This window comes from Vipera berus (assembly GCF_964194415.1).
Source record: "Vipera berus genome assembly, chromosome: 5".
Classification (NCBI taxonomy): Eukaryota; Metazoa; Chordata; class Lepidosauria; order Squamata; family Viperidae; genus Vipera; species Vipera berus.
In genome coordinates this window covers 52,522,947-52,547,694 of record NC_138207.1, presented here as the reverse complement: position 1 = coordinate 52,547,694, position 24,748 = coordinate 52,522,947, and the positions used below count along the sequence as shown (strand labels likewise).

General features: G+C 37.9%; 1 protein-coding gene across 6 annotated transcripts in view; it reads right to left on the bottom strand.

The window, feature by feature from the left end:
• The window catches only part of ADD3 (adducin 3), a 90,697-nt gene that overhangs the window by 47,515 nt on the left and 18,434 nt on the right, over nt 1-24,748 (bottom strand). For 2 of the 6 annotated variants that reach the window (XM_081328300.1, XM_081328299.1), the window contains exon 2: nt 19,247-19,392. The exons of the other annotated variants lie outside the window; for them this stretch is intronic. The gene's annotated coding sequence lies outside the window, so the exon portion shown is untranslated. The remainder of the gene's footprint in view (nt 1-19,246; nt 19,393-24,748) is intronic. 6 annotated transcript variants of the gene reach the window in all.

Sequence of the window (24,748 nt, the reverse complement as noted above, 5' to 3'; positions counted from 1 at the left end):
CCCGGCCAAGTGGCAGTGGCAGGGCGACGATCCAGATACGCACCTACCCGACTCGACCCTCCTGCAATTCACCATCCAGGGGACAGCCTTCCCGGAACCACCTGTGACTATGCTTGTTCAATACTCTAGCATAGCACTGCACGCCCTCAGGGGTTCCCCACTCTCCTGGGTGCGACCCGCCTGCATCACATCCAATCTTGATGACGGGCTCAACCACTGGGCCTCTGAGAGATGGCCGGGCAGGGTCAGGGGCCTCCAGCATAAGCCCAACAAGAAGCCCCTGATTAAGTTTTTAGTTAAGTTTTTTGTGGGGTTAGGGAGGGGGGAGGGAGGAGACTATGGTTGCGCGGGAAAGGCACGCCTTCCAGCCACCATAACGCATGCCAGGCCCACGGCCGTCCGCGACGGCGTACAACGAGGACCAGTCGCCGATAACACCCAGTGGCGTACTGACAAACGTCCCATCCCTAGGATGGTGGGGAATGGCAGAAGGTGCACAGACAGAGGGCCGTATCGTCACCGGGAGTGTCATCTCCGCTCTGTACAGGCGGTGAGACGCTCCGACCCTCTGTTCTCCCCCGGAGGACCCGGGAGCAAAGGTGCGCACCCTCCCATGCTAAGGCTGGTCTACCTGAATGCAAGGTCCGCAGCTAACAAAGCTCACCTCATTCGTGACCTAGTGGAGAGTGAGCATGCGGACCTGGCCTGCATCACGGAAACCTGGCTGGGCCCAGAGGGGGGTGTTCCTCTGGTTGACCTCTGCCCACCAGGTTTCCAGGTACTGCACCAGCCCCGGGCTCATGGGAGGGGCGGGGGAGTGGCAGTTATCATCAGGGAATCCCTTAGCCCGCGAGAGACCACCGTCCCTCAGATGGTCGGGTGTGAGTCTCTCCTACTGAGATTCGGCCCAGGGGCGCAGTTGGGTCTGCTGCTGGCGTACCTACCACCTAATCGTGCAGCGGCGGCCCTACCCGAGCTACTCGATGTCCTCTCAGGGTTGGTGGTTGAATTCCCAAGACTCATGGTCTTGGGCGACTTTAATCTACCGTCCCTGGGAGGATCGTCCGAACTGGCTCGGGAGTTCATGGCTTCCATGACGGCCATGGACCTGTTGCAAATAATTTCTGGGCCGACTCATGAGAGAGGCCACAACCCAGACTTGGTGTTCTTGTCTGGACGGTGGCGTGATGATGTCGGTGGGGGTGCCACAACTATTACGCCCCTGTCATGGACCGATCACCACCTCCTGCGGCTAGACTTCCCCCTTGCCACCCCCCACCGTGGGTGCACGGTGCCAGTCAGATGGTACCGCCCTAGGCGCCTAATGGACCCTGATAAGTTCCAGGCAGCGCTTAGGGACTCGCATGCACCCCCTGCTCACAACTCGGCGGAAGCCTTAGTGGAAGCCTGGGAAAAGGCAGCCACGGAGGCTCTGGACCGAGTTGTACCCTTGCGGCCTCTGACCCGGCGCAGATCCCAGCGAGCCCCATGGTTCACCGAGGAGCTCCGGGAGATGAAGCGTCGGAGACGGGGCCTAGAGAGCCGTTGGAGGTCCAGTCGATCCGAATCCGACCGATTGCGACTAAGAACCCTCACCAGGTCTTATCTCGCTGCGATAAGGGTGGCAAAATCCAACTACTTTTCCACCCTCATCGCGTCCGCAGATAATCGCCCGGCTGCCTTGTTCAGGGTGACTCGCTCCCTATTAAACCAAGAGGTGAGGGAGGAACCCTTGCAGGGTCGAGCCGAGGAATTTGGTCAATATCTGCTGGATAAAATCGCTCGGATCCGAACTGGTCTGGACTCCAACTGGGCTGAGATGGAAGAACAAGACATGGACAGTCTTGTCGACGTCATCTGGGAAGAATTTGATCCTGTAACTCCTAAGGAAGTGGACAGGATTATGAGAAGGTTGAGCTCCTCCACATGCTTACTGGACCCGTGCCCTTCCTGGCTGGCTATGCAGCTCGAGAGGCGACACGAGGCTGGTTCCTAGCGGTCATCTCTGCTTCTCTGAGTGAGGGTCACTTCCCCACCGCCTTGAAGGAGGCGGTGGTGAGACCTCTCCTCAAGAAGCCCACCTTGGACCCATCCTCTTTGAATAACTTTCGTCCAGTCTCCAATCTTCGCTTCCTTGCGAAGGTTGTTGAGAGCGTGGTGGCGCACCAACTGCCTCAGATCCTGGATGAAGCGGTTTATCTAGACCCGTACCAATCGGGTTTCAGGCCGGGCTACAGCACGGAGACGGCATTGGTCGCTCTGATGAATGATCTCTGGAGAGCCTGGGACAGGGGCCATTCCTCTGTCCTAGTCTTATTAGACCTCTCGGCGGCTTTCGATACCATCGACCATGGTATCTTGCTGCGACGCCTCAGGGGACTGGGAGTGGGAGGCACGGTTCTGCGTTGGTTCTCCTCCTTTCTCCAGGGTCGCTCGCAGTCGGTGCTGACAGGGGGACAGAGGTCGACCCCGAGGCCTCTCGCTTGCGGAGTCCCTCAGGGGTCGGTCCTCTCGCCTCTCCTGTTCAACATCTACATGAAACCGCTGGGTGAGATCATTCGCAGTTTTGGAGTAGGGTACCATCAGTATGCTGATGACACCCAGCTTTTTATCTCAACTCCTAACAATATCAGTGATGCCCTAGACGTGATGTCCCGCTGCCTGAAAGCGGTCCGGGAATGGATGGGGAGAAACAGGCTTCAACTGAACCCGGACAAGACTGAATGGCTGTACGTACCGGCAAGCCAGGAGATTCAGAACGTCCCACTGCTTAACATTGGGGACAAGTTACTTCCCCCTGTTGATAGGGCCCGCAACCTGGGTGTCCTCCTAGACTCGCAGCTCTCCCTGGAAGACCACATTGGAGCTGTGACCAAGGGGGCCTTCTCCCGGGTTCGGCTAGTTCGCCAACTACGGCCTTATCTGGACCTGGATTCCTTACGTACAGTCACCCATGCCCTTGTGACATCTCGCCTAGACTATTGTAACGCTCTCTACATGGGGCTGCCCTTGAGATCCACTCGGAAGCTTCAACTGGTGCAAAGTGCGGCGGCACGGACACTCTTGGGAGCCTCCCGATACTCCCATATCACACCTCTCCTCCGTGCGCTGCACTGGCTTCCGGTTGCCTTCCGTGTGAAGTTCAAGGTGCTAACAATGACATTCAAAGCCCTACATGGCATGGGTCCGGACTACCTACGGGAGCACCTTCTGCCGATGTCAGCACCCCACCGTCCTGTGCGCTCCCACAGAGAGGGCCTCCTCAGGGTGCCACCGCTCAAGGAATGTCGGCTGATGGCCCCCAGGGGGAGAGCATTCTCAGTGGGTGCGCCAGCCCTCTGGAACACCTTACCAACCGAAATCCGGATGGCCCCTGACCTCCGTACCTTCCGTCGCGACTTAAAAACTTTCCTATTCCAGCAGGCTGGCCTGGCATGATAACGTTAATTGGGGTCCCAGTTTGTGTTCATTAGTGTTTCTTATTATTTTATTGTTCGGTCTGTATACCTTCCTTCCTCTGTACACCGCCCCGAGTCCCTCGGGAGAAGGGCGGTTTATAAAAACTAATAAATAAATAAATAAATAAATAAATTACTTGTAATATTTCTTTAAAACACAGCATTTCTGAAAATAAACAAGCAAAGAAAACACAATCTGAGTTTCTTATTTTGAAGAAAAATGAGAAAGAATTCAATTGAAAACACGTTTCAAAAACGTTTCACCCTTCCACATTTAAATTACACTAGTACTCACTTCTACATAGTTTTTAGGTAAAACTATGGTTTTTTTACCCAAGAGTATAATCTAAAAGTTTACATTAACCTTATCCATCTCCTTTGTGTACTGTATTAAATTGCTTTAGCTCATGGCCCAGGAATCTGACAAAAAGTGATATAAAAATTTATCTACTGTCAGAAAATTGCCTGTATATGAGGAAGAAGGCAGTTTGTAAGATAAGTACATTATCATAATGCACTTATGTATTATTATACTATACAAACAAATAATTGTAAAAATAACAGCTATTTTGACAGGTTTTAAATGTCTAAGATTTATCTTCAAAAGATTATCTTATAAAACACATATAGGAAATCCTCTCTATTTAGATATAATAAACATCAAGGCATATAATAGCATTAAGATCAGAAATAAAGAAAACTTATTTAACAGGTGTCCCCCCACAATGAACATTTGATTAAAATATTTTTATTATTCTAATGTTCTTCTTGAGGAGATTATTTTCAAAATACATGTGAATGAGAAGACAAAACCTCTTAAGATGGCATCTGCAACCAAACAAGGAAATCTTGTGGCACTGAAGACCACACACAATAATTCAGTATATGCTATAGCAAAATAAGTGTAGCTGAACAAAAGGCCCAATTCACAGCTTAGCTACAGCTAAGACTGGATAAAGTTCAGGGCTGAATATGTGTGTCTCAAAGATTCTTCAGGAAAAAAAATTCTCATGATAGTAAGTATTTGTGTTTTAAGAACCAGCTACCGTCTTGGCCTCAAAAGGTATTATGCAATTCTGATGGATAACACAAATGCCTTTAGGTTAGAGACCAAAACTATTTATCAGTTGATATTCAGTTCACCAAACCTTTCCTTTAAACAAGTGTTCCATGTTTTATATCCAAGGCTTAAAATGAAACATTAAGTAAGCAGAAAGAATAGCATAGTAAAAAAAACTGCAATACTAATATCTTTGTAAATAATACAGCAATTAAAAATCATTTTTAAAAATTTCCCATCCCCAAATTATTTTTTTAATAATTCATACTATTTTCCAATTACGCACTTTATTGCTATTGGTACCACTACATTTTCATGCAAACAAAAGACTAATGGTCCTATTTAAGATTTAAGCTTTAGAAAAGGAGTTTTCAAAAGGTTACAATTAATGTTGCAATAATACATTTCATACAATGCAAATAGAAAGGGCCATGTTGACCCACTGAATGACTTTCCTGGAAAAATGGGATTCCAGGGTACATTGTCTGAACACTGGAGCTTTACAGGATTTAGCTACATTGAAAGTTTGTTTCAATGGAAGAAGTAATGGAAATGCAATATAAAGTTTCAATTGTGGTACTAAGTTGTAAAATCCACATGAATAAGCAGTGCAAACCAAAACTAGAATAACCATAAGCCTAGAAACATTATACTTGGGGTCCGTGCAGCAAAACATGCAAGTTTTCTTGACTGTCCCATTCAAAGAAGAATACAAGTGATTTTGGTATGGAATATTATTAAACTTCCCAAGAGAATCATGGATGGCAAAGTATTCAAAATGATCAAAGAGAACATTGTCCAATGTGAGATAGAAACAATGTTGGTGAACAATTGGATACAGTGAAATGTCTTACTTTTACTATAAAGAATTATTTTATTCCTATTGATGCTTTATTTTTTGAAGTGCTTCTCAACAAAGCCCAGCACCATTAAGAATTGGAATAAAAAAGCTGCAGTAACTTAAATTGAACCTAGGCATTTTTCCCCAAGAAAAACATCCACTTCAACAAGGACTAACTGTATGGAGAAACCTTCCATAATGCTTAATTTCAGTTAATACTTTAATCTGCAGAATTTCATTTCAACCTTTAGCGAAGCAAGATCATATTCCAAACAGAAATGAGCATCTGACACATATTGAAGGATGTCTTACGTTGCTCTTAAGAATTTGGACTGTGTCATGTTTAAGACTCTTATATTGCTATAAATACAACACTATGCTCCAAAGAACACAAGGCTTAGACCTTTAGCCCTGAATAATTTTATTTCAGCAGGCACAGAACAGCTACAAAACTGCATTATGGCTATTAAAAGAATACCAATGTTCAGTGTAGATTCTGTTTATTTTTTTAATAAGCAGTTCATATTTACTGAATAACTTTAGCTTTGGAATAACCATCGATTCATTTTCCTTCAGTACATAATAATAGTAAGGTTTGTAATAATAATAGTAAGGTTTGTTTTTACTTTATCTGTCCAAGTAAAGTGATTCAACAAAGAGGATGGATATGAATTCATTTGTTGGAACATAAATTTCATAAATCCCCAGAACATAGAATTAAGATGTTAAGAAGATATGGACACTTTTTAAAAACTGTTTTTAAAGAACCAGAAAGACCTCCAAACATGGTGTATCTTACATGCATACAGATGATTTCATGAAGCATCATAATTTGTCCAGGACATTATATTTACTTCTGAAAGTCCCTGCCCATAACCTCTCTGTAGATATTGAGTTGGCCATTTTTAAATCAATGTAGGTAACGTAAGTAGTTCCATGTAGTCGATTAGAACACTTTTCTGCATAATGCATTGATCAAAGGTTAATTTGAAAACACCCTACCATGAAATTAGCTAATCAACAAGCTTCCCAAGTTATAGGACAACACTGCTATTTTTTTCTTTCTTTTCTGTTTTTCTTCAACTTTTTTCTTTGCTTACATGTTTTGTTGTTACTGTCTTGATTTCTTTTTTCATTCTTATTTTTCTTAATTTGTTAAGTTTTTAGTTTACAATTTTAATAAAAATTATACATATAAAACATTATACAAAAAAAGAAAAACAATGCCCTTAATATCACATTAAAATATGCTTCTTTAATAAAATCAGATCTGAACTCTAGCCTATATTTCTCTGTAATAATTTTATTTGTAATAATTGTAATAATTTCCCCATCAACATAAAGGTTTATGTGCTGTCCAATAACTATTTTTGTAATATACCATTTTGTACATTAAAAAAATTACATTATCTGTGAATACTTGAAAAAAAACATTAAGGTAAATAAATAGGAGAGGATTTTTAAAGAAAATAATGTACATAATTATTTCTTCTTCATATTACTTAAATTTTAAACCCAATTTTAAATTTGCATAGATCTATATCAATAGTGGTCTCAATGCTATTTGCTTGGCCCAGAGTTGCTGAGAGTTTGACAGCAAACAACAACAACAACAACAACAATAAGAAGAAGAAGTTGGAAGGGACCTTGGAGGTCATCTAGTCCAATCCCCTGCTCAGGCAGGAAACCCAATACCATTTCAGGCAAATGGCTGTCCAGTCTCTTCTTAAAAACTTCCAGTGTTGGAGCATTCACCACTTCTGGAGGCAGGTTGTTCCACTGGTTAATTGTTCTAACTGTTAGGAAGTTTCTCCTTAGTTCTAGGTTGCTTCTCTCCTTGACTAGTTTCCATCCATTGCTTCTTGTCCTGCTTTCAGGTGCTTTGGAGAATAGCTTGTCTCCCTCTTCTTTGTGGTAGCCCCTGAGATATTGGAACACTGCTATCATGTCACCCCTCACCCTTCTCTTCGTTAAACTACACATACCCAATTCCAGCAATTGTTCCCTATGTTTTAGCCTCCAGTCCCCTAATCATCTTTGTTGCTCTTCTCTGTACCCTTTCTAGAGTCTCGACATCTTTTTTACATTGTGGTGACCAAAACTGGATGCAGTATTCCAGGTGTGGCCTTACCAAAGCATTGTAAAGTGGTATTAGTACTTCACTTGATCTCGATTCTATCCCTCTGTTAATGCAGCCTAGCCCTGTGTTGGCTTTTTTGGCAGCTGCAGCACACTGCTGGCTCATATTGAAGTGATTGTCTACTAGGACTCTGAGATCCTTCTCACAGTTACTACTATTGAGCAAGGTACCACCTATGCTATACCTGTGCATTTGATTTTTCCTGCCTAAATGTAGAATCTTACTTTTTTCACCATTGAATTTCATTTTTTTAGATAGTGCCCAGTGTTCGAGTCTGTCCAGATCCTCCTGTATTTTAAGCCTATCTTCTGGAGTATTGGCTATTCCTGCCAGCTTGGTGTTGTCTGCAAATTTGATGAGTTCCCCATCTATCCCCTCATCCAAATCGTTAATGAAGATGTTGAAGAGCACTGGCCCCAGAACAGTTCGATAAATTATTATTAATGGTTACATACTGTAAAATTTGTCCTATCCAAGCTTTCATTATTAATGTTTTCAGACATTCATAATGTTTAATAAATAGCAAAAGCTCTTATGTCACATTCAAGACTAACAGTTTGGCTTCATAGCTTTTAATGTCTACAAACTAGTACTGCTTTACTTTGGAAGTAGCTTCATTGATATTTATTATTATAAATACTAGCAAGACTAGTAAGCATAACAATTCTACAATACAATAATAAAACTAAAGAAGAATTGGAGCTGAGAAAATGCCTTGTTGAAGATCACTGAGTGGATTTATCATAAAGCTTTTAAACTGGGATGTTCTCAATTCACAGTTCAATCTTATTTTAATTTCTTTCTCATATACCCATTTTGTTGAATTCTGTGTCCACTGCATAATTTTAGAGTGAAGCAGGAACAGCTAAGACAATAAAACAGCTATCCAGATCTGATTATGATCCAGGTGTATGGGCTTTTGGCATTGTGAATATGAACATACAGTAATCCTTCCACTCTCTTTAAAATATCTGAAAGAAAATTGAAAATATGCTTTCAATGCCCCTGTATCATTCCAGACTGGCAGAGCTTGGCACAATTCATAAATGGTGAGTTTGAAATAATATTCAAGATACTATCAATATATGCAGGTCTATACCCTATTTCTTTCATACCATCTTGTATTTTGGAAGCTTAATAAGATAGAAAATAGAAAAAGGAAGATCTTGTTATCTATGTTACACTTCAGTGGGACAATATGGAGTTCCAACTTCCCTAGTGTGTCTATGCATTACTGTTATAAGATGCCTCAATAGGATCTATATAGCATTTTGACAGAATTAAAACTCTTAAAAACTTTAAAAGCATTCTTTAGGAATGCACAGAAAGAGAAATTGAATGTATCCATTAACTATCTAAGGACAGATCAAACCAGATCAAACCTCTAGTAAAAGTCATGATTGATTCATTAGCACTCACATCTTACTGTCTGGATTACACCTTCTCTTTCATATGTTATTGCTAATAATAGACAACCTCTTACAAAGTAGACCCTTTGATGTTAAGAGGGAGACCAACACCCTCTTAAAACATAAAAAAATCTTTATTTTATAGATTAGTCTCTATAGGGATAGAGAGCAAGAACATTAAAGTAAGCAAGTAAACAGTAAGGTAAGAGCATCTTAGTCACGATTACTCTTAAGCTGAAGGGTTGATGGACAAAGTTTTTGTAGTCTTATGAAAAAGAGAATATATATTTACAGGTTAAATAAAGTACACAGTCTCTTTAGATTCATTAAGAATTCCATTGTTACTGTGTCCTTCTTGATATATGTATTTATAAACTTGAATGTATACAGATTTACAAGCACATGTAGGATCAAAAGGACTAAAAAGATGTGAGTCAAAGCACAATACTTAAACAGTTCATTTAATGACAGTTTGAAGTTAGAATGGCACTTTAAAAAAATGATTTATGAACATTTTTCACATTTACAACTGTTACAGGATCTCCATGGTCACATGATTAAAATTCAGATGCTTGGCAACTGATTCATATTTATGACAGTTGCAATGTCCTGGGGTCACGTGATCATCTTTTGCACCTTTTGACAAGCAAAGTCAATAGGGAAGCCTGATTCACTTAACAATCATGTTACTAACTTAACAACTGCAATGATTCTCTTAACAAATGTGGCAAGAAAGGTAGTGAAATGGGGCAAAATTCACTTAACAACTGTCTCACTTAGAAACAGAAATTTTGGGCTCAGTTGTGATCATAAGTCGAGGGCTATCTGTATAAAGTGAGAAAATAGAAAATAATTACCAAAGGCACATATTTAGGCTGTGGACTGAATCCAGTAACATCACCAAAAGAATTACACTCAGAATTAGGATACTTCATCTTCAACTCTCTGAGTATTTTTGATAGCCCAGAGTACAAAAATCAATAAAAGTCCCCCTCCCACAACTCAAAGCATAGGAAAACAATATTTCTCTGGAAACATTCTACTCACAAAATAATACATCTGCCTGAATCTATATTTTATTTTTAATCCAAGTGGATTCTATACAAATAATTTGATTTCAGCAAAACTTTTGATAAGGTTTCACATGACATTCTCATTAACAAGCTATTAAAGTTTAGTTTGGCTAGCACTATGGTAAGGTGGGTTACAATTGGCTGGCCAACCATACTTGGGGATCAGGAGTAATGAAGTTAGAGAATAATTAGTGGTGATATGCATGGATCAGTTTTGAGCTCACTATTTTAAACTGTTTTAATAATGAGCTGGCTGATGAATTGATGATCTGATTTTCAAAACCTCAGGTGACACAAAAAGTAAAAATGTATTTATTTATTTATAGGATCTCTACCACTGCCTATCTCATATGAGACAGCTCACAACAACCATTAGAAAGCCCCTCAAAAATAAGAGTAGTTATTGATCAATTATCCTTGTAGCTCATTCCCCATTCTAGCCCAGTGCTGGGGTGGGGGGGGAGATAGCCCTCCAGAAGACCAAAGGGATATGGAATCCCTTGTATTTGAGGTGGGAGCTGTTCCAAAGATATTACATTTAGAGATAAATAACACAGGGTACACATACAAAATACGGAAATCATTCCTTTGAAGCATTGAAGAAAATTTGCATATGTAACCAAAACATGCATCAGCAGTGTTAGGCAATTATTAGAATAGTAAATGCAGTTGAGGAGTGCATCAGAAGACAGACTATCAAAGATGTAGGAAGTTATTCTTCTTCTCTACTTAGCACAGTTGAGTTAAAATTGTGTACAATTTTGGGATGCCATTTCTAGAAGATTATTGAGTGGATGGAGTAAGTTCAGAAGAGAAAATGAGGTAATACAGGAATTTGAGGACAGCCTGATGGACCTTAGTATGTTCCCTCTGAAGAAACTTATGGGAGACTTTATAGCCATGTTCAAATACATAAGAGAAGCTACAGGAAGATGATCATGAACTATTTTTTGTGGCTCCAGAAATTAGCATCAGATAGAAAAGTTATAAGCTGTACAGCACTACAACTGTCTACCTATGAAACTTGTGGGTTCTTCATCTCTGGAAGTTTCTAAGAAGCTGGATAAACAACTCTCATAGATGATTATATGGCTTCCTACATCCTGCAGGGGGTTGGATTAGAAGATCCTTGTGATCCCTTCCAACACTATGATTCTATTATTCTGTGATAAAGGCTACAAAATACAAATGCAGCTTGGATGATGCATCTGCTTCTCAGGGTTTGAGTCAATGTCTTTGTTTTGGTATTAGACTCAGAACTACGGTGATTACAGATTAAAAAAAGAACTAGAACACAACTGTATAGAAATAAAGCAATGGGTATTGTGCATCAGAAAAACTGAAGGACTGTGAGTCACCAGAGGGATAAAATATTAAGCATCCTCATTTTCAACTTTGTCACACAATGTTAAAAGTAATTATAGGCACAAACTACCCTTTAGCCTTCCTTAAGTCAGTGCTTTCCAGATATGTTAGACTATAAATAGTATCTTATTTAAATACAATGGTTATTGGTTGAGAATAATGAGAATAGCCGTCTAATTAATGGTATGAGGTTTGGAAAGGCTAGACTAGTCACTTGTTCTTATCAATTCAAAAAAAGGGAGCAGAATTTATTTATGCAATTTTGAGTATTATGCCTTTTGGGAACAAAGGAAAAGGCAGTTTTAATACAATAGTAACTTTTGATAATAATGGAGGAGCTGAATGAAACTTTATAAACTAATGACTCAAAAAGTGATACGAAAAAAAGTTTTAGTGATTGTTTTCAATTTGATAAATTTGAAGCAATTTTCGTAAGTATTTAGAAAAATTACAGTAAGCCTAAACATGATTAATGTGTAGAGTACATTATCTTGCAAAACACCAACAATGAAAGTAGGGGCTACAGAATCATTTTGAATTTTGAATCAGGTTTTAGACATGATAGGTACATTTTGCTAAGAAAAGATTACCCTTCCAGTGTTCTAAGGAAAATGTGTCACTTTGTGTAAATAAAGCAACAAGGTGATGTAAAATAAAACCAGGATACCCTAGCCTTAGAAATGTGATCTAGATAGCAAGAAAAAAATGCCAAGAAAGAACATCTTAAAAGCTAAAAAAATGTACCAGTTTTAGAGCTGAGAAATAGAATATGACCTTACTAGGCTCCAAGAGATAAAAAAAACAAGTTCAAGGACAGTACCTTCAGAATTCAGGATTACTTTTTTTTACTAAGTAGTGCTCAGAATATAGTATCACAAAAAATTAACATGAAAGCTAGTTTCCACATTCTTGATTGAGATAAAACTAACAACTGATAATGTACTACCCATTTAATCCATCCTGGAGACAGGAAATTTTAGTGTACAACTGTTTTTTAACCTTATCCTCTTAAATTTGCTGTTCAAATAGTTACTAGATTTTACACGTTATTAATTGTTGCATAGAAATAACAGCTCCCTTTAACCTAACAAATGAAAACACTATGTAACTTTCTAATAAATGGTTCTAATAAACTAGGTTCATACTGCTCTGCAATATTATTTCTGTGTAATTTTAATTCCTTTTATTATCAAGACTTTACTGTGCTGCCTTTTCTGAACTGGGATGGGTGCCGAGCAAAACTAAGCCCAAACCCCAGCATACAGTAACACCAAACATGCACCAAACCCCAGCATGCCCAAACAATTTTGAAATACAGAATTCTGAAATCAGTTGAACTAAAAATGATTATCCTACAGTCACTGTATGAGCTTGCGTACTGAGGATGAACTTGAATCTGGTCTATCTAGCTTGGATTAACTCATGTAAGCACTATGCACATTTAGATTTTTTTTAAAGGAACAACTTAGTGCATAGAGGCAATAGTTTTGAGCAACCTCAAAGTTTAAGAACCTTATAAGTGTATAACTATTACATATATCACTATAACAGTATTCTAATCAATGAAAAGGTATACTTATTTCCTCTCAGCTATGACAGCTTAAGTCATTTACATTTATTTTCCAAAAGAGTGAAAGGGACTTCATCCCCTTCCCAATGGAAGAGAAAAGCACCCACCACATAAAATATTCTGCTAAACAGCAGAGCAGTAACTGTTGCTTTCAGTGTTGCTATGCTATGCTATGTTTCATCTGCTTTCTCTGATAAGTAGGAGTGTTTGTTACAGGATAAGAAGGCTCAACTGATAATGGTCAGGATAGAGATGACACCTCTTCCTCAATTCAAGGCAAGGCAAAGAGTCTCTAATCCAGTTTTAGACTGCTTAAAAAAGAATATCCAAATGCTCATACCTAGTCACAGCAATACCGCCTATGTACATTGGTTTCTATTGTTTTAGTACATTCAGTTATAATAACTTACAAAAATTTGTGGAAACTTGTATTATCTGGACACTTTCCTTCCACATAGCTCTGACAAGTTTCCTTGATATTGTTTGCTAATTCTCCAACTAATACCTTAGTTTTATTTCATTTTGTTTCTCAAAATCACCCTGAAGATTTTGACCAAAAAGTCAAAAATGTTTTCAGTAGTGTTATCTCAAACATGGCACTTCCTAATGTTCTAAACAGGCTATGCTATTTGACATAATTTTTAGATCAGCTATATAAGGCATTCCCTATACAGTAACATCCATACCCGGGTGAACTATTTCTTTTGTGCCTCTATATTTACAAAATCAACATTAATATCACATCTGATCCAATGGCAAAAATGTCAGAGGTGCAAAAGTTTTGCATTAGAATCCACACTGCAAGTGATGTTACCTATTTTGGTAATACAATGTCTGTAAGAAAACCACCAAGCTCAGAGAGCACCAGGGACCCCACAATTCACAATGCTGCATCACAGTTGTGAACTCTGCTTCACAAATCCCCCAGAAGAGCAGGATCAATATAAGTCAGAGATGCTGCATATATCATTCTAAGAAAACACTTCTTATATTTGGCAACATTAACAAAAAACTGCTTATACATGTCTAGAAGAGACAATAATATATTTTATACAAACTGTGCAGCTAAAGACAGGACAGTGATACATTTTCCAGAAAATCTACAGCTATATTTCTTAATAATAATTTGCCAAATTACAACAATAAATTGAATTTGGGGCCTTGTGTTGAACAGAATATACAATGACAAATATTTTAATCATATTTTCAATGTGCCCTGATTCACCAAAGGAACCAATTGAGAATCAAGTTATGCTTTCATAATATTAGAAGGTGATTCTCAGTATAGTTGTATGACACGTGGCATAACAAATTAAATTACTCAGTGGTGATAATAAATATCAAAATGACAATATTTCATATTTATATTTGTACAAAATTATGCAATATGCTAATACTATTTTGGCTTGCACAGACTGATCCAAAGTACTTTTTTTTCCTATTTGCTGAAATGTCAATATAGACAGTTCTTGCATAATGCAAGGCTTGACCTACATAAACTGGACTTTTAACCCAAAGGATGAAAAAATGTTGCTCACCATTTGTATATACACCAATTTAAGAATTTTTCCTTGATATCGGAAACTTTCATGTCCTTGCACAAGTTCAAAAACCAAACACAATGCTAAGAGATATTCCAAAAGCAGTCAAAGGTAGTAGTAACAATTAAAACATCTCTGTGTATTGCAAAAAGTCTCAGCCTGCAGCAAATATTTAAATTAATTTTTCAACTATAAGCTCATATGTTATGCATTCAATAATTAGTAATACTAATTATAAAAATAAATCTTCTCCCAGGGCTAGCCATACCTGTTCTTAGTACAGATTTTCCAGCTGGATCATGTTGCAAATATCTTTAAAAGAGTTATGACTCCCACACAAAAGCACTTAATTGGCCAAATAGCTTATGATGAATTATGTCTACTTCATAGATCAGATGGAAAAGTACAAATTATTGGCTCAATAATTTACTGAAAAATATGAAAAAATATTCTCCTCCTTTTTTCTTTTTCCCAATCCTCAATCCCAATCTTAATTGCTGCTATAAAATAGTTTTATATTATGTTTTGGATATCTGCAATTATTTGTTTCTATTTCGATCACTTTATTTTTCAAAGTTTTTTCTTCAAAAACTACATTCTAAGTGAGCAGAATCAAATTGTACCTGGATGAAGAGTACCCCAATTGTTGCTGATCTAGAATTCTAATACTGAAAAGACAAGTACAAATTGATGCAAATACATATCAGTACTTGGTTGCTCTCTCTTCATTTTTACCAAAGGGACATTAGGGGAAATGTAATTGAAAATTGAAAATGACACAAGAGGTCATTTATGCTTTTTAAATTTCAAGGATATATTCCTAAATACATTTAAATGAACATTTTAATATTTTAAGAAAAATACCATGAAGAAAATAATTGGAGAAAACAACAAATGGGAAAGAATTTGGTTTCTGGCTAACTTATTATTGAATTATACTCTCTTGAAAAGGATTTCTGAAATAAGAACTGAAATTGGGTGAGTTTCTGGACTGAAGACCAAATAAAGATAGCTTTATCCATCCTTAACTATAAAAATCTGGCTTAGTCTTCAAAGGAAGAGAATATTACTGTTGCCTCTAGCTGACCCCTAAAATTATCAAATCAAATGCCACAGAGTGAATCTTCGACTTTTCCCAAAGTAGAAGCCATCAGCAGAAGATAACATGCCTTGATATGTACTGATTACAAAAATTGCTAGTTTAAAACTGAAAACTGTATCAACGTAAAACTTCCACAACAAAATAGTCAATACAGGGGTTTTGGGAAGGGGGGGAACCTTTGATGGTCCCAAATCTCCCAACCTTTCCATATGGGTTTTTAAAACACAATTAAAACTTTGGATGCATTAAGATAAGGTATAAGAAAGCAATTTGACACTGCATGATTATGAAACATACAAAGCATCATTTCAATTTTTCTTTTATTTATATGTTAAGATTTATGCGAGTAAAGATTGAAATAGCATGAGATAGTTTTAGCCTTTGATTTTTGAAATAAACTTTATAACATGACAAACTCCCCCTCCCTTTCTGTCAAATATCAGAACTAAAAAATGCTTAGCTCTTGAATAAAATGATTGCTATTGTTTTTTATTCTAGAACTAATAAACCATTCTAAACATAAACAATATACTGTAGTTGAAGGATTGCTTAAACAATCATATATTCATAAAAAAACTGTTAAAACTCTAAGAAAAATAAAAAATAGTAAATTACAAATAATTGCTGAGAAGAATTCTTTATTATCTGAATAAGTGAAATCATTCACATTATAAATACCTATTGTATAGTTACTTTCGCTTGTTGCTAAGCAAACAAAACAGGAGAAGCCACAGAATACAATAAATCTGTTTCCAGCTCAAGGGAAATAAAGATCTCTCATTTCAGGTCAATCTGTCTTACACCCTGCACTAGAATTCAGATAAAGGTTTCAGTTCACCATTATTTTATGGAAACTCAGGATAAAATTTTATATCCAACACAAAGAGAAAAAAAAAATCAAAATGTGCCAGTTTTAATGCTGAAATGTTTTTAGCTTGCTATATCTGTGGGAATATCAGTTTGAAATCAGCCACAACTGAACCAAAGTACAATTGCAAACTGGAGAAAGGTTTTGAACAACTCAGAGCCTTGTAAAGAATGCAGTTTCTTTAACATTACGAAGAGATACTTTATACAAGGCCACGTGTATGACAAGCACCTATTTCATATTCTTTGCACAGCCTAAAATTTATATAGATATAATGAAGCTTCCATTACTGTTCTAAAGATCCCTAGAAATACAGGGAGTGCAGAATTATTAGGCAAATGAGTATTTTGACCACATCATCCTCTTTATGCATGTTGTCTTACTCCAAGCTGTATAGGCTCGAAAGCCTACTACCAATTAAGCATATTAGGTGATGTGCATCTCTGTAATGAGAAGGGGTGTGGTCTAATGACATCAACACCCTGTATCAGGTGTGCATAATTATTAGGCAACTTCCTTTCCTTTGGCAAAATGGGTCAAAAGAAGGACTTGACAGGCTCAGAAAAGTCAAAAATAGTGAGATATCTTGCAGAGGGATGCAGCACTCTTAAAATTGCAAAGCTTCTGAAGCGTGATCATCGAACAATCAAGCGTTTCATTCAAAATAGTCAACAGGGTCGCAAGAAGCGTGTGGAGAAACCAAGGCGCAAAATAACTGCCCATGAACTGAGAAAAGTCAAGCGTGCAGCTGCCAAGATGCCACTTGCCACCAGTTTGGCCATATTTCAGAGCTGCAACATCACTGGAGTGCCCAAAAGCACAAGGTGTGCAATACTCAGAGACATGGCCAAGGTAAGAAAGGCTGAAAGACGACCACCACTGAACAAGACACACAAGCTGAAACGTCAAGACTGGGCCAAGAAATATCTCAAGACTGATTTTTCTAAGGTTTTATGGACTGATGAAATGAGAGTGAGTCTTGATGGGCCAGATGGATGGGCCCGTGGCTGGATTGGTAAAGGGCAGAGAGCTCCAGTCTGACTCAGACGCCAGCAAGGTGGAGGTGGAGTACTGGTTTGGGCTGGTATCATCAAAGATGAGCTTGTGGGGCCTTTTCGGGTTGAGGATGGAGTCAAGCTCAACTCCCAGTCCTACTGCCAGTTTCTGGAAGACACCTTCTTCAAGCAGTGGTACAGGAAGAAGTCTGCATCCTTCAAGAAAAACATGATTTTCATGCAGGACAATGCTCCATCACACGCGTCCAAGTACTCCACAGCGTGGCTGGCAAGAAAGGGTATAAAAGAAGGAAATCTAATGACATGGCCTCCTTGTTCACCTGATCTGAACCCCATTGAGAACCTGTGGTCCATCATCAAATGTGAGATTTACAAGGAGGGAAAACAGTACACCTCTCTGAACAGTGTCTGGGAGGCTGTGGTTGCTGCTGCACACAATGTTGATGGTGAACAGATCATAACACTGACAGAATCCATGGATGGCAGGCTTTTGAGTGTCCTTGCAAAGAAAGGTGGCTATATTGGTCACTGATTTGTTTTTGTTATGTTTTTGAATGTCAGAAATGTATATTTGTGAATGTTGAGATGTTATATTGGTTTCACTGGTAAAAATAAATAATTGAAATGGGTATATATTTGTTTTTTGTTACGTTGCCTAATAATTATGCACAGTAATAGTCACCTGCACACACAGATATCCCCCTAAAATAGCTATAACTAAAAACAAACTAAAAACTACTTCCAAAAATATTCAGCTTTGATATTAATGAGTTTTTTGGGTTCATTGAGAACATGGTTGTTGTTCAATAATAAAATTAATCCTCACAAATACAACTTGCCTAATAATTCTGCACTCCCTGTAAACCAGTGTGATTCTGGTATTTTGCATGTAGGAATGAACACCATGTACTACTTTCCAGTTGGTCTCTAGATTAGAGATCCTGTCTTACTTGCAGTACTATAGCCATGTTTAAGCTTTCATTACAAAGTTATTAGTCCTACTAAATGTATTAATATACTCATAGCTATTTCACTATATTGTGATAATGACACTGTCTAATCTAGTGTGTAAAATAAAAAAATACTATTTTTCAACCTTTAAAAATATTAGAGGCATCTAGCCAAACTTTGTTTTTTTAAATGTAATTATTTTTGTAGCAAAAACAAAACTGCAAAAGCACTTTCTAGAATACTGCCAAGCTAACAATGAAAAATTGCAAGAAATTTTATATATACCGAATCACAGCACTTAAACTACTGTTAATACTATAAGTTTACAATAACATTTATCACTGTCTTACCTGTTATGCTTATTATATACGAAAAATATCCCACTGTATACACTAGCATTGCCTAATGATTTAATATGTATAAGTTTATATGATGTGGTACAGAAAGTCACATTTTTTCCCCAATAGAAGGAAAATCCAGTAGTGATAATAGCTGAAACTTAAACTTGTAAAGACTGGAATCACCCAGTTTTCTAATATCCAGTCCAATTAATTCATTACTGAAGTAAACTTCAACAGTCGTTAAGAGACGAGACTACCAATATACTAGATGCCAAGTGTGAGGAGATAACCGATTAATTAGAAAAATGTAAAAATGTAGGTTAGAAAAATGTAAAGAGTCCCTAGGATTTTACTCTGCTAGTTGTTGCCAACCACAGGGGGTGGTGCTCATCTCCATTTCAAGGCCAATAAGACAGTGCTATCCAAAGATATTTCTGTGGTCATGTGGCCAGCATGACATCACGGAGCACTGTTATCTTCCCATCATAGTGGTATCTATTTATCTACTCACATTTGCATGCTTTCAAACTGCTAGGTTGGCAGGAGGTGGGGTGAAGATGAGAGCTCACACCATTGCGTGGCACTTAGGTTTCGAACCTGTAGCTGACAAGCCCAGTGTCCTAACTGCTGAGCCTCCACAGTGCCCAAAAATGAAAACTGTAAAGTAGTAAAATTAAAGACATAAACAAAATGAAGGTGACAGCAATAGCTGAATTAAAATAGATATATTATATAACAGTCTAAATATTAAAAGGTTAAAAATATGAATACAGTGCTGCTATGCTTAAGAATTTATTTGCAAAACTCAACATTTTTTGGACTGTCCATCTGGTGTTAGTTGGTACTAATACTGAATGAATTACTAAATTAAATAAATATATTGTACTGTGGCATCTGGATTCATAAAATTATGGGAGAAAATATGAGACAGATCAACCATCTAGTTACAAATTCTTTGGGCACTTTTCCAATTCCCCAGAAGAGTTTAACAATCTACATAGTTATTTATGACAGTCAACTTTAATTATTTTTTATACACTATCAGATATATAAAGCCAATGGAGAAACAATGTATCATATGTTTCATAGCTAAGCAGCATTCATTTTTGACTCCATGATGTAAATCATGTAAAAAATTATTTATAGGTGGGTGGGCTAAAAAGTATTGTCTAGCACAGGAGTGTCAAACTGCCGGCCTGTGAGCCGGACACGTCATCCAGAAGCCATGCTCACCCCATTGCTGGCAATGCCAAAACTGTCCCATATGTTGCGCGATGTCACGTGAAGTTGCAAGTTTGACATGTCTGGTCTAGCACAAGGGCTAGGCTAGGCAATCTTTTACATTTTTTACAGCATGAATGGATATACTCACAAAATAATTATACGGCGCGACTGAACAGTCACAAAAGAATTTGCCTTTTGCAAGATGGGCAGCATGCTTGCTCGATAAATAAACAGCTGTTTCGCATAAAATGAACAAGAAATTAGGACTCTCTTGACTATTTTAGTGCACCTTTGTGCAATGGTAAATATATGCACCTTGTTCTGCATCCTATTTTTGTGTTTCAAATTAGATATTCCATATGACCAAGCTAGATCGTTGTATTAATAGTGGCTTGCCCATTTTTTAGAATTTTTCTGTATTGTGGACCTAGAACATGACTCTTGAAAGAAAATAATTATTTTTTTAAAAAATATATATAGTTAAAAGTTAACTACAATAATAAAAGATAATGCCAACTAAAAAGAAAAATAGAATAAAAAGTACAAGAAAGGAGAAATAAAGAGAAAGAGACCTCATTACAACATGTATTGCTCTCTTCACCTCCTCTTCATTAATATATATAAAACTCTTCATTCCATAAACTCAACTGATATAGACAAGCCCAATAAACCTTTCCAATCCAGGTATCAGGAAATAAAATCCAAGCTCATCCTAAAGTAATCACATTAACAAATATAAAATTCATCATTCCATATTTCAACTAAATCTAATACATGTTTTTCCAGTTCAGTTGTCAGCAAGTCTAGAAAGAACTGCCATTCCAAAATAACAAGATAGCCACTGATAAAATAAGCTAACTTTGTTTCTCCTTTTACATAAAACAATCTTGCTCTTTAATTCATTTGAATGATTATTATTCCTTATCTCAAATTTATTCAAAACTTTAACAAGCTTCTTCTGTTAGGGCCAACAGGAAGAAATTATTCCAATTGTTCTCTTGAAGCTACATTTTAATTTCCTTCTAGTTTTTAAAGCCTTGTCCATTTTTTTGTATATCCAGTGATAACTGATAAATGATAACTGTTCTGCAAAATCTGCATAATCATCCCAGATACATTTTGTTGGAAATCTTTTCTTCTGTTAACACCACCTTCTTCTGGTGTAATAGCCACTTCTCACAATATAACTCACATTTATTCAAAATCCCTTTGACATTCCTCAACAATATTTCTCAACACCACTGTAAGTTGCTTATCTTGTTATAATTCCAATATCAGAAATAATTTTTCTTTGTCATGAAAATGCATTTATTCTTTAAAACTAATTTCAAAATATTAGTGTCCTTTGAAGGCTCTGGTTGTGTGGCTGGAGCAAGAATTTCAAATTCCTTCATCTCCCTGTTCTTCCACACAACACAGATCACTGCCTTGCAGTCTCCTCACGAGGAGCAATTGTACGTAGTGCAATGTGGGCATCCTATCTTTCTTCAGAGACGGTTGAAGTATTGCCTTGAAATTCAGGTACCAAGTTTGTGTATGTGTCAGCTCCCCAAGTAGACAGTGCAGGAAGCATGACAAGATGAGCTAATGTAAGGCTACATTAACAAAATCTAACAAGTCTGAAAGTACCAAATCTGCCACTGGCTCTTTGTACTGCCTGATAAATTAGGGTAAATTGTTTCTAACTTTCTTTCTTTTCCCATTACTGAACTGCAGGCTCTTCCCCTTTTATCTGATCATTCCCTAGTATGAGAGATGGTGCCCATGGAGAGCGAGTGAGCGAATTTCTCAGAGTGGACCCAGGGGCAGGGAAGCTCCGAGACTGGAGATTCTTAGTCTTCAACTTTGGGCATCCAGAAAGGGAGGTAGTTTTTCTCTAATCCTATAGTTGTCTTGCAGGATGAGTTGCCTGACATAAGAGTTGTCAGATATGGAGGGGAGCCTCACAGGTGCACTTTCATCTTTACTCCTATTCCCCAGTTCTCCTGAGAACCTGGAAGGAGAGAGCGACCTTAAAGAAGAGGGTGATATGAGACACAGGGCCCATGGAGGGGAGTGGTGTGGAAGACAATGAAGTGGAAGTATCCTAGGAAGGAAGGAGCACATTCCAGAAAGGGGACAGGTCAATGGGCAGCACAGCCCAAGTCTGGATAGAAGACAGAGAGAAAGTATAGCTACTCCCTAAAATCACCCAGGGTCAATATCTGCTAGGGTAAGAGTTGTAAGGGTTTAGTTTGGCAAGACTGTCTATTGGACTTAAGCAATTAAAGAAGAGAACTCTGGATGATATCATGATATCAGAACAGCATCTCTTCCCCATATCTTCCAAGGTCATTTTCATTTTCCATTAGAGCTTGGAGATGGTGGAACTTGTTCCCTGATTTTGGGAGACAAAGCATGTCCTTTGCAAATTGGCTTTGCAAAACACAAATTTTGAAATACTTCAGGCAAAGCAAAAACTATATTTTTGCTATGGGGGTCAAATTTTTATATAGGGTACAGAAACAAAAAGGGAAGTGGTGGCTCAGTGGGTTAGGATGCTGAGTTTGTCAATCAGAAGGTTGGCAGTTTGGCGGGTCGAATCCCGAGTGCTGCGTAACAGTGAGCGCCTGTTACTCGTCCCAGCTTCTGCCAACCTAGCAGTTCAAAAGGACGTAAAAATGCAAGTAGAAAAATAAGGACCACTACAGTGGGAGGGTAACAGCGTTCCGTGCACCTTTGGCACCTAGTCATACCGGCCACATGACCACGGAGACGTCCTCGGACAAGCGCTGGCTCTTCAGCTTTGAAATGGAGATGAGTAGCGGCCCCTAGAGTTGGAAACGACTAGCACGCATGTGCGGGGGAACCTTTACCTTTACCTTACAGAAACAAATTATACATACATTTGATGCATCAGAAAGCAATAAATTAAACAATAAGATGCATTAACCAGACATGAGAATTAAACAATTAATTCTAAGTAACATTTATGAGTGACATCACCTTTCCAATCTAATGTATCTTTCGTAATTCTTGCAAGTTTATTTCAAGCACTTCCAGAATATGCTTTCTATTGTTCAGTTTTTGCACAATAAAAATGAATGATGAAGTTACATGGTTTCCTGAACTTCAAAAGAAGATATGGATGCTATGCTAAAGTGCTAGTGCTAACTTTATTAAAAAGCTAATAATGCACAAAATTCTAGGTACAGGTAGTCCTTGACTTACAATCGTTTAGCGACTATTAAAAGTTACAATGCAGTGTCCCCATGGTCACATGATTAAAATTCAGAAGCTTGGCAACTGGTTCATACAATTTACAATGGCTTGGGGTCATGTGATCACCTCTAGCAACTTTCTGACAACCAAAATCAATGGAGAAGACAGATTCATTTATTTAACAACTGTGTTATTAATTTTGCAACTGGAGTGATTTACTAACAATTGTGGCAAGAAAGGTTGTAAAATGGAGCAAAAATTCAGTGAACAACTGTTTCACTTAGCAACAGAAATTTTGAGCTCAGTTGTGATAATAAATCGAGGACTTCCTGTATCAGAACGAGCCAATCTACTTCTTGGCTCCTTGTTCTTAGCCACAATTGTTAGCTCCACGTCTTTTGTTCCTAGCCAGAATTGTTAGCTCCACATCTTCAGTCTGCCATTTGTTCCCCAGCAGTTTAAGAGAACAGTTATTTTAAAAAGTATTCCAGCAACCACCTTTTACTTATTTTCTGTAGAAAATACAGAAAATAACATTTTTTCAAAATTCTGAAATTAGAAATGTAGGGTGTGTATATATATGTATGTATGTGTGTGTGTGTATGTGTGTGTGTGTACACACACACACACAAATTTAAAAAATTAAACTAGAAAAAAAAAGTTTGGTCTAGTGGTTAAGGTGTTGGCTTAGAAGCTAGGAGCCTGGAGTCCCACCTTAGGCATTAAAGGTTTGGTGACTCTGGGCCAGTCACTCTCTCTTAGCCAAACCCACCTCCCAAGGTTGTTGCTGTGTCGAAAATAGAGAGAAAATAGGAGAAGGAAGTAGTATTAGGTATATTTGCCACCTTGAGTTATTTATAAAAATAATAATGGAGGGATAAGAATAAACATCGATAGGTTTTTAATGCTACAAAAACAAGAGCATCTAAGAACAGAAACAATGCTTCCATATAAATTAGACATTAAGGCTACATCTATATGTTTAGGAGCTTATTTAAACATCAGGGGTGTGTAAAACAGCAATTCAGCAACAAAACATCCATTCTCAAATTAGTCCAATTCAATATGAAAACTCACTGAAACAATAAGAAAAATGAAATGTTATGATAGTGGAATCTTAGCAATTATGTTTGTGAAATATCTGGTTGGGTGTCTGGCAAAATGTCAAAACTCACATAATTGCCACCATAATTATTGCAGGTAATAGAGATCCTGTAATCACTTCTCACAGGTTAGCATAGTTTCACCAGCCTTAAGTAGATTTTGATTGCAATCATTCAGGCAAAGGCTTAACAAATAAAACAAAATTTATTTGCAAACAAGTAGATTATCTATGCACCCCAGGCTTATGTAGTAGCTCTAAAGATGATAATATTTCTTATGTAATAGTAGTACTGTGTAGTATACAGATGTTTTAATAATTTTATATATAATTTTAAAAAATGGACACAAAAAGGTTGACTTCATCTTAAGTCTACTTAGGAAAATTCAAATAGGTATCTTCCTTCTATCTCCTAGTCTAAACAGCAGTCTCTTTTGTTTGTTTGTTTTAAATTATGGGTTATACAAAGCTTCTTTGTATGACTGT